This window comes from Rhinopithecus bieti, unplaced genomic scaffold (assembly GCF_001698545.2).
Source record: "Rhinopithecus bieti isolate Rb0 unplaced genomic scaffold, ASM169854v2 scaffold_19708, whole genome shotgun sequence".
Taxonomy (NCBI): domain Eukaryota; kingdom Metazoa; phylum Chordata; class Mammalia; order Primates; family Cercopithecidae; genus Rhinopithecus; species Rhinopithecus bieti.
In genome coordinates this window covers 2,803,942-2,819,518 of record NW_016810765.1, presented here as the reverse complement: position 1 = coordinate 2,819,518, position 15,577 = coordinate 2,803,942, and the positions used below count along the sequence as shown (strand labels likewise).

General features: G+C 42.5%; 1 protein-coding gene and 1 long non-coding RNA gene across 2 annotated transcripts in view; one reads left to right on the top strand and one right to left on the bottom strand.

The window, feature by feature from the left end:
• Nucleotides 1-15,577, top strand: part of GNA14 (G protein subunit alpha 14) — a 228,761-nt gene that overhangs the window by 134,093 nt on the left and 79,091 nt on the right. The window lies entirely within an intron of this gene.
• The window catches only part of LOC108542663 (uncharacterized), a 71,941-nt gene that overhangs the window by 5,065 nt on the left and 51,299 nt on the right, over nucleotides 1-15,577 (bottom strand). The window contains exons 3-4 of the long non-coding RNA XR_001889331.1: nucleotides 3,043-3,144; nucleotides 2,532-2,609 (exon numbers count right to left, since the gene is read on the bottom strand). This is a non-coding gene — a long non-coding RNA (uncharacterized LOC108542663). The remainder of the gene's footprint in view (nucleotides 1-2,531; nucleotides 2,610-3,042; nucleotides 3,145-15,577) is intronic.

The following is a 15,577-nucleotide window of genomic DNA, read 5'->3' as shown; positions in this document are numbered from 1 at the left end:
TGGTTCTCTGGCGAATGTTAAACTCAGGCTGTGCTTCCCACTTTCTGGTGGGTGTTAAAATCACATGGTCCATTTTCTCCTTACCATGTACTCCGTTGAGCTCTACCTGTTTTCACACCAGCACCACCAAACAACAAATTCTCCACCAAAATTCTAGGCAGGAGCTTCTCCATTTATCCCAACAGTTTTCTGATTAATCGATGCTTACTTTAGTGTGAAAACTGCTGTAAGCAGAGCTTGAAATATAAGAGTGTGGAAAATGGGAAAGAATAAGATGGAAAGAAACTGAACTTTCTTCCTGATTGCTATCACAGTTAAACCACTCACTCCCCTTTAAGCCTGAACTGGGATAGGAGGAAGTTTGGGAGCCAGTGATGAGTAATGACATTGATTTGACCATTGAAATGTTAATAAATTCTTCCCCTACCTCAAAACTGAGTATGAACCCACCACATCCAAAGAAATGCTTTTAAAACCTAATGAAAAAGGGAGATCCTGTAAAGTTACAAACAATCCGGAAACTAGTGAGGCCATCATTCTATTTGAACACTTAGGTATCCATCCAACACGTGAAATATTTTTCTGAGTCTTTTAAATTACAAGCACAGGAGGCTGAGGCAGGAGAATCGCTTGAACCCAGGAGGTGGAGGTTGCAGTAAGCCAAGATGGCGCCGTTGCACTCCAGCCTAGGCAACAGCAAGACTCCATCTCGAATGAATGAATGAGTAAAAATAGCATTCACCTTTACATTGCTCTCCTAAAATATAAAGGGGAACATGTGAAACACTCTCATAATTCACACCTTTTGTGAATGTTAGAATCATTATCAGTGATGCTAGGAACATGCTCATTAGATCCAAAATTCTTCAGAATGTGCTTTCCTACAGCAGAGCTGTGCCCCAGTTCTTTGGCGGTAAAAAGGTGACAGAGGTGTGTCTGTGCTGTTCTCCTTTCAGAATTGCCTTTTCTGAACATCCAGTTACTTCATTGATCAATGAATGCCTCAAACATGTACCAAGAGGTAAATTCCCCTCTTGCCAAGGGATTCGGGTGTTCATCTGGCATTAGTGAATTTAGGGGCAGATTTGCTTATTAACTGGTTAATAAGCTCTGCAACAGTATCCTAAGCAAAATATTCTAGAAAGCATCCCCTCTGTATTAAAAGTTTAAAAAAAAAATTAAATTTGAGGGGTAAAAATGCAGTTTTATTGCATGGCTATGTTGCATAGTGGTGAAGTCTGGGCTTTCATTTTTTTATTTTTATTTTTTTGAGATGGAATCTCACTCTGTTGCCCAGGCTGGAGCATAGTGGTGCCATCTCAGCTCGCTAGAACCTCCACCTCCGGGTTCAAGTGATTCTCCTGCCTCAGTCTCCCAAGTAGCTGGGATTACAGGCACCCACCACCACACCCGGCTAATTTTTGTATTTTTAGTAGAGATGGGGTTTCGCCATGTTGGCCAGGCTGGTCTGGAACTCTTAATCTCAGGTGATCCGCCCGCCTCGGCCTCCCAAAGTGCTGGGATTACAGTTACCACACCTAGTCCCCTGGGCTTTTAGTGTGACCATCACCAAGTAGTGTACATTGTACCCATTAAGTAATTTCTCCTCCCTCACCACTTCCGCACCCTTCCTAGTCTGAAGTGTCTATTCTTTCATACTCTGTGTCCATGTGTACACATTATTTAGCTCCCACTTATAAGTGAGAACACGAATTATTTAACTTTGTTTAAAACCTTTTTTAAAAAAAAATTGGTGGTGGGGAAGGGGACATGTGTTTCAAACAGAATACATGAACTAATCTAATAGACACAAATTGTTAAAAGGTTTTTGGCTTTGGTTTTGTTTTAATTTTTTTTTTTCTTTTTTTGAGACAGAGTTGTGCTGTGTCATCCAGGCTGGAGTGCAGTGGCGCAATCTCAGCTCACTGCAACCTCCGCCTCCCAGGTTCAAGTGATTCTACTGCCTCAGCCTCCTGAATAGCTGAGAATACAGGTGCCTGCCACCACACCCAGCTAATTTTTGTATTTTTAGTAGCAATAGGGTTTCACTATGTTGGCCAGGCTGCTCTCGAACTTCTGACCTCAGGTGATCCACTCGCCTTGGCCTCCCAAAGTTTTGAGATTACAGGTGTGAGCCACCTCGCTGTATCCCAGTGGGTGTGATCCTGCCCACTGTATCTCTGCTTTGTGTTGATCTAGAATGTCTTCCCAGGTAGGTTGTGTAGAGATTTGCCTTTGCTTTTGGGTTTTATCATCATATGGTCATTATTTGGAGTCCCTGATGAGTGGAGCCCTCCACAATGTTAGTAATTACTCCAAATGAGAAAGTCTTCCTTCGAAGGCCAGGTTAGCTCTTGGTGTACTAGAAAGGGACAACAGCTGGCCTGAAGTGAAATTCCTGTCCTGTCATTTTTATCCTCAACAGTTTCGGGCAGCTCCCCAAAACTCTTCGTGTTTTTATTCCCTTCCTCCATGGAAGGCTATGTTGGCTCCTGGTGACATGACAAAATTTAAATGTGTGAGTAACCTACCTTTAGAAGCAAAAAATCACATTCTGCTGTGTCCTGAACAGGCTACCTTTTTCACCAAAGCTTCTTTGACTGGGCTTCCTAGTTAATAAGACACTGCATTAAGTACAATGTTATATATAATATGTCAATACAAGCTGTTTTACTTAATATAAGAGTTCTTTTCAGACATATTTAAAAAGTACGAGGATATGGCTAGGCATGGTGGCTCACACTTGTAATTCTAATGCTTTCGGAGGCTGAGGCAGGTGGATTGCTTGAGCCCAAGAGTTCAAGACCAGCCTGGGCAGCATGGCAATACCCTGTTTCTACAAAAAATACAAGAATTATCCGAGTGTGGTGTGCATCTGTAGTCCCTGCTACTCAAGAGGCTGAGGTGGGAGAATCACCTGAGCCTGGGGAGGTCGCAGCTGCAGTGAACCGTGATTACACCACTGCACTCTGGCCTGGGTGACAGAGTGATACCCTGTCTCAAAAAAAAAAGTACCAGGATAAGCACTAGACGTACACATACACAGACTTGCAGTGAAGAACCTGTGTTGTCCAATGTGTGTGGCTTACAGGTGCATCCTCACCCTCTTCCTGTTGTTGATACCTCTTTTTTGGCTCTTTATACCTATTTTTGAAACAATGAATTAATGGGTGGCCCCTCGCTCCCTATTTCTGAATGAATGAATGAATGAGTGGCCCCTGCCTGTGGACCTGGGCGTGCACATCTCCTGCACCCCTACCCCGCTCCACACCATAAGAACAAGCACCTATGGATAGGAAAGTCCTCACAGAGAGCTCAGGTCAGAAGGGCAGGAAGATGAAGAATTCCCATGATATTTTTCAGGTTGCTTGATTTTTGTTAAATTTGGCGATGAGAGGGTTAAAGGATTGGGGGGAAATTTTCCCTAACCAACGTGCCATTTCTGTGATTCCTCTACTCTCTCACTAGCAGAGAAAGGTCCAAACTGCGCCAGGCACTTGGCTGTCTCTGGCTGTTCACACGTCTGAGTCCACCCAACAGTGGGCTCTGTGTTAAGGGAAATCAAGAGCATGTTCTTTTCGACCATCATCCTCGCTTTGCCATCTTTAAGAGACAGGTTGTCATTAATGTTGTGAGAATGGTTTGTTTTTATTTTCTATATTTGGGCAGAGATTACTCTTGCACTGTCCACAAAAGTGTAACTTGATGTTCTTCCTAACCCCCATGCCAGGTCAAGACCTGTGTTACTTTGCCCTGCCCCTCTACCGCTCCCCACCCCCAATGGGGTCTCACTTTGTTGCCCAGGCTGGAGTGCAGTGGTGCCATCTCAGCTAACTGCGACCTCCGCCTCCTAGATTCAGGTGATTCTGTCACCTCAGCTTCTGGAGTAGCCAGGACTACAGGCGCACACCACCACACCCGGCTAATTTTCGTATTTTTAGTAGAGACATGGTTTCACCATGTTGGCCAGGCTGGTCTCGAACTCCTGGCCTCAAGTGATCGGCTGCCTTGGTCTCCCAAAGTGCTGGGATTACAGGCGTGATTCACCATACCCGGCTGACCTGTGTTACTTGGATTATGAACACCCATCTATGACAGTTTTGCTTCCCTGCCTCCTAGTCGGTGGTATCTCTGCCACTAAAGGTTGATGTGAATGGTGAATGGCTGATAATGCTAAAGAATAATTTGCACCTAGGAAACTTAGACAGGGAGACCTAACCCATAGCAATAGCAGACGTTTGACAAATAACTGTTATACGAATGAAATGAATAGCACAAGCTAAGAGTGCTTTCTAAAGATTGGGCCCAAGAGGAGATAAAATGGACAGCTAGTCTGGTATTACAGAGCTTCAAGGATTTAACGGTCCATTGCCTTGAAGAGATCCTTGAGTAAAGGTTTCCTGGAGACCTCTAAGTCTTCAGTGACTCTCTCTGCTTGCAGGTCATGTACCACCTGCCCCTGTCAGTGCCCATCTCTCCCCATAGTGTGAAGCTCTGTTACATGGCTGTGTCTTCCAGCTCCTTTTTTTTTTTTTTTTTTGGGACAGAGTCTTGCTATGTTGCCCGGGTTGAGTGCAGTGGCATGATCATGGCTCACTGCAGCCTCGACCTCCCAGGCTTAAGCAGTCCTCCCACTTCAGCCTCCTAACTGGGACTACAGGTGCAAACAACCATGCCTGGCTAATTTTTTATTTTTTGCAAAGATGGGGTCTCACTATGTTGCCCAGGCTGGTCTTGAACTCCTAGACACAAGTGATCCTCCTACCTTGGCCTTTCAAAGTGTTGGGATTACTGACATGAACCACGGAAACTGGCACCAACTCACTCTTGAATTCCCCAAGAGCAATGCTGTATTCATGTCTGTTTCCTCCAGCTCTCAGACAAAGGCAATGTATAAACAAACAAATATCTTTTGAATTCCAGATGAACACCATTAGAAATCTCAAGTTATTATATCATAGTTTTGGCATTTTAAGGGCAAGGAACCCAATAGTAGATCAACAGGCTCTCTTTTATTATTTTTGCAAGCATTGTGGTTTTGGGCAGCAGCATCTGCCTGGCTCTGCCACATGCTCATTCAGCTTCAACCACAGTGACCTCCTTTTTTTTTTGGTCCCTGTATTCACAATGCTCCTTCAAGCTCAGGACTTTTCCACATGCTCCTCTCTCTGCTTTGCTTTTCTCTTTGCCCGCCCAAGTCTTTCTTGTCCTCCACTAGAATGGAAAATGCATGAAGGCCAAGGTCTATGCCTACTTTTCCCCACCTTTGTAGAACAGTGCCTGACATGGAGGCAGGCCAGTTTGCCAAAAGTCTATCTACTGAAGAACCCATTCCTGGGGCAAAGGAATATGATTCTTTTATGAGCCCATGCCGGTGACCTTAAGGCCACATTCTGGCTTTTCTCGAACCTTTCGCAGTGTCTAGCCTCATTTCCTCTCCCTTTTGGATTGTGGTTTCCTGCTTCTCCCAGGCCTCACTGTTACCTCATGTCCTCCATCTCCCAGAACGTCCTGAAACTGATTTCCTTTGCACTCATAAATAGCTAACTTCATGTATTGGTCTTAAATGAGATATCTGATATCATAGAAGACCATCTTTGACACCTTCTTTTTCTGCCCACCCTCCCTTGGGTTAGATACTGTTTCCAGTGTACCTGTAATGCCCAGCATCCTTCGTATTACATTATAATTCTTAATTTATGCATCTCTTCCACTTCAGACCAAGTGGAATCATGTCGGGTTCACCTCTGCATCCCTTCGGGCTAAATAAATGTGAAGTCAATGACATTAAAACCCTGTGTGAAGACAATATTATCAACTCAAATGTATCCATAGTATCCACAACCTCAGAGGACATGCTCAGCTGTTCTCCCATGGGATAGATTTTTGCCTTCTTGACTTTGGGTCTGTGGTATTGGGCAAAAAGCAACAGGGGTCCACATGGCCGTATTTGTCTTTTTCCAAAGAAATATTTGGCCATTGGAAATACTGCTTCTGAGTTGCAAGATAACCAAAAAGCCTTGCGTGGGTCACTAAATCTAGTTTGGGAAGCTTGGGATTGGCCATGCTTAGCCCCTGGGATGTGTTTGTTGAGCTGCAAATGTACCCTTCCAGGGAAAGTTAAGTTTGACGATGACTTCTCAAGCAGAGTCACCAGACAGCTGTTTTAGAATCCCTGGAGAGCCAAAAAAAAAAAAAAAAAAAAAAAAAAGTGCTGAAGGGAACAACGGCTTGCTTATGAACTAGGAGAGATATTCAATAGATAATACCCTTTTCATCAACCAAGTTTTAAAGAAATTGAGGATAAGACCAAAAAGCAAAGCATAAGGTGACCAAAATGTATTGTGGTTAATGCTGAAGTATAGAGAGAATGGCTCATAACTGGATTGAGGACTTTCCAGTCCTGAACCCAGAATGTGGTAGACTTAGCTATAAGGTCGCCGTGTGTTCGGGAAGACTCAGGCCTCACCCAGCAGGACAGTCCTCTAATGACATGGAATAGTGGTGCGAAAGAGAGGAAGGGGCAGAGGCCAGGACTCGCATGCAAGTGGTGTGCCTCCTCACGGAATTATTGAGTGTGTCCGCTGTGTCATAGACCCATCACAGTTGTCTCTTCTGGTACTTCGTGAGCTCCCTAAGGGCAGGGACTGTGTATATTTCTGGTCACTAAAATGAGTGTGAATCCATGCCAGGCACTCTATGCCAGTCTTTATTGGAAATATATAATTTTATCTTTAATGTAGGTACTATCACTTGCCCCGCCTTTAGAGATACAGGCAGTAAGGTTTGTGGAGGTAGATAACTTTCCCAAGATCACACAAGTAGCACATGTCAGAGTGGGAAACTGAGCCCAGGAGGCCTGATGTCCCAGGCAGAGCTGCTAACTATTATTCTGTATGCCTCTTGATGGGTGATTCAAGGCCTTGTAGAGTGTTAGGGTATCATTTAATGATCCGATTATGAAAGTACTAAGTGAGGTGATTGGGGGATTCTCTGTCTTGAATTCTGTACTCCTGGCCTTTCATAAATTCCTTTCTCCCTGGCTAGGATCCAGCTGGCCTATACAACTGTCAGTATAATCTCTATCAGTATTTACACAAGGGGTCATGCCATCAAAGAAACCAGAGATATATCAGGATTGGTGCTTTCACTGGATGATGTTTGAGGATTGAAGAGCCTTCTGTTGACTGGATTTGAAACAGTTGCATAGAATTTTTTTTTTTAATTTTCTTTGAAGAGAAGTAAACAAGCCAGAGATTATTTCAAATTTATTTTGCTAATTGAAACAATCAAAGCATGACAGTGACCTTCAAACCAGTGCCAGTAAAAATCAAATAAAACCTGGATAGTATATTCTGAGAGTGGTCTAAATGGGATGCCTTTTAGCAGGGGTTTGTTCAAATGCTTAAATTTTAAAAGAATGAGGTAAAGCTATGTTTATTGATATAAAAGATTATCAATATATAACAGGCATGAGAGAAGTGAGGTGTAGAAAGAAGTTTGTGTTTATGAATATCCCTTTGTGTGTATGAGATACCTTTGATAAAGAATACATAAATAGTTACAGATATGTTACTTTTTCAAGAAATAAGAAACTGTAAAATGATTACGTTTGAATGGAGTGGGAAAAGATAATTCCCCTGTTAATTTTCTGTTATATTCAATTTACTTTTAAAATGTGGATAGAGATTATCTCTGCAGAATAAGATTATCTCTGCAGAGAGAAGTCATCTTAGTTTTCTTTTACTTCTCTTTATTAAAAAATAAACATTAAAAAACCCAAATGCTACATTTTAATTAAAAATAAATATTAGCAGTTTAAAATTAAGATATGAGTAGTAACTCTGAGAAGAGTTACTAAAACTCCTCTCGTCCCTTTAACACTGACTTCAAATCCACATGAAGTTATCCTGGGACTGTGGAGTGTATAATTTATGTTATTACAGATTTTTGTTAAATGCTATGTTTGTGTTCTGGAAAAATTTTTGTGTACATGCCTGTGCTTCTGGGTCTGGATTTGTGTGGTTGGAAAGAAACACTGGGCAAAGTGAGGGGGACAGTGGGGTCCGAGCAGACAGTGGGGGCTCTGTCACCTTGAACCATTTCCTTCTTGGAGAGAAAGCTTGAGGGAGGCTCCACGGTAGGGCCAAGAGGCAGCCAATATGGAGCCTACGGCCGCACAGGCATGAGGTTATTTGTTCATCAAACAGTTGTCGAGGGTCTACCTTGTGCCTTTGGGGAATATCTGTAACATTCTGTGCCAAATTAGAGGCCTTCTGGTTGACCAGACCCTTAAAACACAAGTTCCAAGTTCGTTTTGATTGCTTCTCCAGGCCTCCATGTGAGTTGCATCCGTCACATCAGCAGCTCACTGAGGCTGCAGGAATAGGCCGTTTTGTTGACAGAGGTAGACATGGAGATGGGGATAGACGTGGAGGAGGAGGGAGCAGGGCCAGAAGACAGGCCTCTGATGAGTGAGGACTGTGAGGGCGTGTGGTCTGTGCCCACTTGGGATTCTGCCTGGATTATGTTACAGATTTCAACTCCTTTCACCTGCAAGCTGTTCAGACTCCCAGATTTGCTGAGTTTGGTTTCATTCAGATGGGAAAAACACAGGAGGAAGAAGGGGGATGCGTACATTGTCTATCCCATCTCTGCAGGACACACACGTGTGTTATGCTTCCCATTCTCCAACTCAGTGAGGAATAGGCCTCATCCCCAGAGCCTTGAAATTGCAGGAAGCTGAAGAATGGGACCCACAGGGAGCAGAGCTGTCCTGTTTTCTGTGCAGCTTTAGGAACCCTTTGACTGACACTCATGGAGTCTTAAGAGTAAGGTCTGTCCCAGGGAGCAAAGTGGGAATTGAAATTGTACCTTTGTGGCTAATTAGCTATGTAACCCAGAGGAACTTGACCAGGTGATCTTTAGTTTCTGAACTATAGGGGGGATGGAGGAGCTGTCTTAGAATTGGAGAATAATAAAATGAGGACATTCTGGGATTTCATAAGATGATGGTCACTTTGGGAAGGTTCTCTTAACCTCTACTCCCCTCTGTGTTTTAAAAAAAACTTTTTTTTTTTTTGTTTGCAATGAGAAAATGCATGGTGTCCTATAATCCAGGGGCTTGAGATCCAACTGTAACTGGGCAACTCTAATATGGAGAGAAACTGGTGCCTCCCTGGCTTAGCTAGTTCTGAGAGCATCTCTCCTCCCCCACCAAGGGCTGGGCTGCTTCATCACTTATCAAATCATCTTAGACTCATAAACGTCTCCAGGCAATTGGCCTCTTCCCTCCTCTCCCCTTTCTCTGCATGGAAACTTTCCAGCCTAACTCCCTACACATCTGTTCTGGGAGCTGCCTCCTAATTATATCCTAGGGGCCTGATATAAAAAGGGCCAAAGGGAACATTCCATCACTTCTCCCAGGGGCGTGTTGGGTCAGGGGTGGAGGCTTGTTCCTTGGTGAGACAGCCAGAGGCCATTGACTGGGAACCAAACCTAACAGCCGCAGAACCCATCTGAGGGCAACGTGCTTTGGCAGGAAGGACTATGGGGTATTCCCATCATGTTCAGACTCATCTGACTCATCTGTTGAACGCTTCTTCCGTAATATTGAAATAGAGTCCTCATTACAACTCATCTCTACTAAAAAAATACAAAAATTAGCCGGGCATGGTGGTGGGTGCTTATAATCCCAGCTACTCGGGTTGCTAAGGTGGGAGAATCGCTTGAACCCAGGAGGCAGAGGTTGCAGTGAGCCAAGATTGCACCACTGCACTGCAGCCTGGGTGACACAGCGAGACTGTCTCAAAAATAATAAAGTGTGCAATGTCCATATACTGGAACATGATTCGATAATAAAAGATGCTGACACAAGCTACAACGTGCATGAACCTTGAAAACCTATGTTAAATGAAAGAAGCTAGTCACATAAGACCAGATATTGTATAGTCCCATTGATCTGAAATTTCCAGAATAGGCAAATCAATATAGACAAAAAGAAGATTGGTGAGTGTCTAGAGCTGGGGGAGTTGGAAGGAAATGAGGGTTGACTGCTAGTGGATATATGGTTTCTTCTGAGGATGATTGAAAACGCTCTAAAAATTATTTTGGTGGTTGCACAACCCTGTGAATATACTAAAAATCATTGAATTGTACACTTTAAATTGTAAGTATGGAAAGTGAATTCTATCACAAGAAAACTGTTATTAAAAAACAAAGACTACTACGTGGTGATGTGTCCTTCCCACCAGACACTTTAAGAGGCACTTTTTGCCAGTTTGTCCCACTGTTGTTGATGCTAAGTTTTGGTCACTTGGATAATGTGGTTTCCAGCAGATCTTGCCATTGCATTACATTGGTGATTAAGAGTCCTGGGATAGGTGGAGGAAAGTAAACCACAGTAATTGTGGTTTTTGTCATTACTTTGTCACCAACCTGTACAAGAATCTTGGTCTTATGATAAGTAATATGAAGGGTGACATTCACCACCCTGTGTACATCCTGTTCTCCACCCATTAGCACCCACTAGTAATCCTTGCCAGTAAGATCTATTAAATAAATGGGTACAATGTAATAGTTTTTAAAATGATCGGATTTTTAACGTTTATCTAGTAATTTTCTGGAGAGAACGTGTTCCTTCTCCCTCTTTTTAAAAAACTCACTGGGTCTCAAAAAATTAAATACAGAATTACCACTTCTGGGTGTAAACCCAAAATAATTTGGAAGCAGGGTCTCAAAGAGCTTTTTGCATACCCATGTTCATAGCAGCATTATTCACAGTAGCCAAGTGGTGTAAACAACCCACATGTCTGTCAGTGGATGAATGGGCAAACAAAATGTGGTGTATACTTGCAATGGAATATGATTCGGCCTCAAAAAGAAATGAAATTCTGACACATGCCACAGCATGGGTGAACCTTGAAAATATGCTCAATGATGTAAGCCAGACACAAAAAGACAAATATTATATGATTCCCCTTACATGAGGTACCTAGAGTAGTTAAGTTCATAGAGACAGAAAGAATTGTGATTGCCAGGGGCTGAGCATGAGGAGGGGCCAATGGGGAGTTCTTGCCAAATGAGTACAGAGTTTCAGTTTGCAACGATGAAGAAGTTCTGGAGAGTGATGGTGTTAAGCTTTAGGTTAGGTATATTTTACCACAAAAAAATAACCTCACTAAGTTCTCAATTATTCCTTTTCATTTTAATATGTTACCAGAAATTATACTCCTTGATGCTGGAAATTGGCCAATAGGAGCCCCTTCAAGCTACGTCTGTACCCCTCCTTATCCTCCCAGTATATTCTTGTTTTCTGGTGCAAGATGTTTAAGGTCGACTTTTATTTCCACTGACCTAGTCTTAGACACAGCCATTTCTCCAAGGAGGCCTGGTTCCTTCTACAGGGGAACTGTAGTCAGAAACAAGATCCAGTTGCTTGGGGAGCTCATTGCCACATATTTGGTGGTTATATGCGTCTCACCCTTTCAATGAACAGAGCTAGGGAAACATAAACATACACTCATACACACATATACATACGTGCTGCGGTAGTGACTAGCACCATGTGGTTGTTCAGAAATAAGATTTCCAGCAAGACATGTACACAAACATGCATGCATACAAATGCATGCAGACATTTTCATCAGTCGTCTCCAGTTTTAATCCAACACCACCTTTCTCCACCCTACCTCATCACAGTCCGTATTTCTCTCTCTCCTTCCATTGTGACAGCTCTGGTTCTCAAGCATCTCAACATATTTACTCATTTGTTCTGTCCTTCACTAAGTAACTCATGTGATGTATCACACCAATGCCACAAATAATTTTTTAAAATGAAAGGAACAAAATTTACATCTTCTGATGCTTACTAGGTCTAAATTCATTTTCTAGATGTATTTTCTTTCTTAGTGGGTAGAAAGGGTGGGATTGAGGCAATGGTAGAAGTAGTGACTACAGTAGAGAATTAAAAGAAGAAATACAAAGGGGAGGATACAGAATGAGAGAGAGCAGGGAAGCAGGCAGAGTAGTAGAGAGTTTCTTCAACATTGAAAACTTTCACATGACTAAACCCATTAATAAGAGTGAGCTGAGGCCAGCGCAGTGGCTCACACCTGTCATCCCAGCACTTTGGGAGGCCGAGGCGGGTGGATCACCTGAGGTCAGGAGTTTGAGACCAGCCTGACCAATATGATAACACTTTCCCTACTGAAAACATAAAAATTTAGCTGGGCGAGGTGGTGGGTGTGGTGGTGTGCGCCTGTAATCCCAGCTACTCTGGAGGCTGAGGCAAGAGAATCGCTTAGGAGGTGGAGATTGCGGTGAGCCAAGATTGCACCACTGCCCTCCACTGGACTCTTTCACTTGGGTAACAGAGCAAGACTACATCTCAGAAAAAAGAGTGAGCTGAACAAGAGGTAGAAATTAGGAAAAGAGGAGCCACTAAAAACAAACATCTGTTTTTCCGATTATTGGAGTAATGGTTTGTGTGTTTACTTGAGAAATAGCACACGAGGTTAGACTCAGTGAAAACAGAGGGAAAGACAGCTCTTTTTTTTTTTTTTTTTTAATAAATTCCAATAAGATTTGTGCCGCTCGGGGGGATTCAGTTGCTGTTCTTGGCTTTGATGGTGACATTTTCTCAGCCATGGCATTGGATCCAGCATCCATGCTCTACATGTTTGTTCTTAAAAATGAGGATTGATTGATTGATTTTTAAAAGGTTTTCCTGCGTTTGGAAGGGAACCAACTATCTTTCAAGTTGGGGAAATAACTTCCTTTTGAGACCTGACCTCTTCCTCACCCCAGTGAGCCATTTGAACTTTTATGTAGGAATTGGGTAAGCATATTGAAGCAAGAGATTCTTTCTCTTCATTACTTAACTCCCAAACAAGCTGAGTTTTTTCCTGCTCTGAAGTGTTCTGAATTCTAGGAGAGACGGTGAGATGGAGGCAAAGGCATGTTGAAATGAGTGTCCTAAAACCTAGGCTGTAGTTATGGCCTGAAGACTTACTAGCTGTGTGACTATAGGTATCTTGTGGATCTGAACTTACTTTCAACTGGGAAATGTGGATAAAATCTGCTATGTTCTTTTCCATTTAGAATTTTATCCTATACACTTCCAAATAAAATTTCTAGGGACTTATAAGAAACAAGATATCTCAAACCACTCTGATAATGTGAGGATAAATGATGAAGAGTCCTGGGATAGATGGAGGAAAGTAATGGTACCAGAAACCCAAACGAAAAGTGGTTGCTGCAAATGAACACTAATTTGTTTTCTAAATCTTTGCTGTCTAGTATGGTAGTGACTAGCCCCATATGGCTGTTCAGTCTTTGAAATGTGGATAGTTTGAATCAAGATGTGCTGTGAGTATGAAATATACACTGCATTTCAAAGACTTAGTATAAATAACATAAAATATCTCATGAATAATTTTTCTTTTTTTCAAGACTGAGTCTCGCTCTGTTGCAGGGTGGAGTGTAGTGGCGTGATCTCGGCTCACTGCAACCTCCGCCTCCTGGGTTCAAGTGATTCTCCTGTTTGAGCCTCCCAAGTAGCTGAGACTACAGACGTGTGCCACCACGCCCAGCTAATTTTGTATTTTTAGTAGAGATGGAGTTTCACCACATTGGCCAGGATGGTCTCGATCTCTTGACCTCATGATTCGCCCACCTTGGTCTCCCAAAGTGCTGGGATTACAGGTGTGAGCCACTGCACCCGGCCACTCATGAATAATTTTTTTACATTGATTGCATGTTGAAATGATAATGTTTTGGATATATTGACTTAAAATAGTTTATTAAAATTAGTTTCTCATTTTTTTTTAAGAGACAGGGTCTCTGTTGCTTAAGCTGGAGTGCAGTGGTGTGATCATAACCCACTGCAGCCTCTACCTCCTGAGCTCAAGCAATCCTCCCACCTCAGCCTCCCAAGTAGCTGGGACTACAGGCATGCACCACCATGCCTGGCTAATTTTATTTATTTATTTAATTATTATTATTATTATTATTATTTGTAGAGATGGGGTCTCACTGTGTGGTCCAGACTAATCTTGAACTCCTGGCCTCAAGTGATCCTCCCACCTCGGCCTTCCAAAGTGCTGAGCTTACAGGCATGAGCCACTATACCCAGCCTCTTTTTACATTTTTAATGACTACTAAAAGTTTTAAATTTCATAAGTGGCTCTCATATTTCTATCAGATAGTGCTGGTCTAACCTATTTTCACCTAAGGCCCCCTGCCAACCAAAAAAAAGGAAAATATATTTATCATGCGTCTGTTACCTGATTAAAAGAAGGGTGCTGTCCCATACATTTATATAGAGTCACATACTTCAAAGCTTTATATAAAAATAAGGCAGAAATGATGGTGCCTTGGTCCAGCTGTAGTCCTTACTCTCTGCTGGAAAACCACATCTTGGTTTATGTCCTTCTTTGTCATATCTGAAAATTTCTGACTTAACAAACAGCATGCGACTCAAATTCTGCTAATTTATTCCTCCTTAGTTCGTTCATTCATTCACCCATGCATATATTCATTTTCTGAGTTTTGTGAAGACACTGCTGTGTCCTCAAGAGCAAAAATGAATTACAACTCATCCTGCCATTAAGGACTTCCAGTCTGCAGGGAAATGGAGGAAAGAGTCAGCCACATAGACCAGTAATTTACAGTACAGCACCATGAACACCAGTCTGGAGCACTGTGCAAAGTGTAACCGGGAAGTGAGAAAGGCAAGTAACGCTGGCTTGACTTTGGGGTAATTCATAATTTGATTATTCATGCTATTATTCAAAGAGCCTTTGCAAGTTTATTTAAAGAAATTGAAAGATAACAAGTACAGACATTAAAAATAGTTTCTTATTCAGCGTATGCTCTCAAAAGTGCTGTATTATAAATATATATTATTTATTCACCAGGCTGTTTCTACTTAGGCTCTCAAATTTAATCTGTCCCCTAAACTGTATCCTTGGCCAGACTTACTCTCTGTAAAAGCAGACATGGGTTATTTATTCATCAGTTCTTCAGTTGAAATTCATATCTCTAATTCTACATTCTCCCAGGCAAGGGGGAGTACAAATGATTAGGGACTTTTAACTTTGGAAGATGCAGTGAATTACAATTTAAAGTCAACTAGAGGCCAGATGCGGTGGCTCACATGCGTGTAATCCCCGCACTTTGGGAGGCTGAGGCAGGCGGATCATGAGATCAGGATTTTGAGACCATCCTGCCCAACATGATGAAACCCTGTCTCTACTGCAAATACAAAAATTAGCCAGGTGTGGTGGCATGCACCTGTAGTCCCAGCTACTCAGGAGGCTAAGGCAGGAGAATCACTTGAACCCAGGAGGCAGAGGTTGCAGTGAACTGAGATCATGCCACTGCACTCCAGCCTGGCAGACAGAGCAAGACTCTGTCTCCAAAAAAAAAAAAAAAAAAAGTCGACCAGCAGACTTCTAGAACCATAGCTCAACAGAGTCCATGGCTTCCCCAACAGAAGATGCAGCCAGTTGGAATGAATGGAGACTTGTTTCTCTCTATCTGTCTCTCTCTCTCTCTCTCTTTTTTTTTTTTTTTT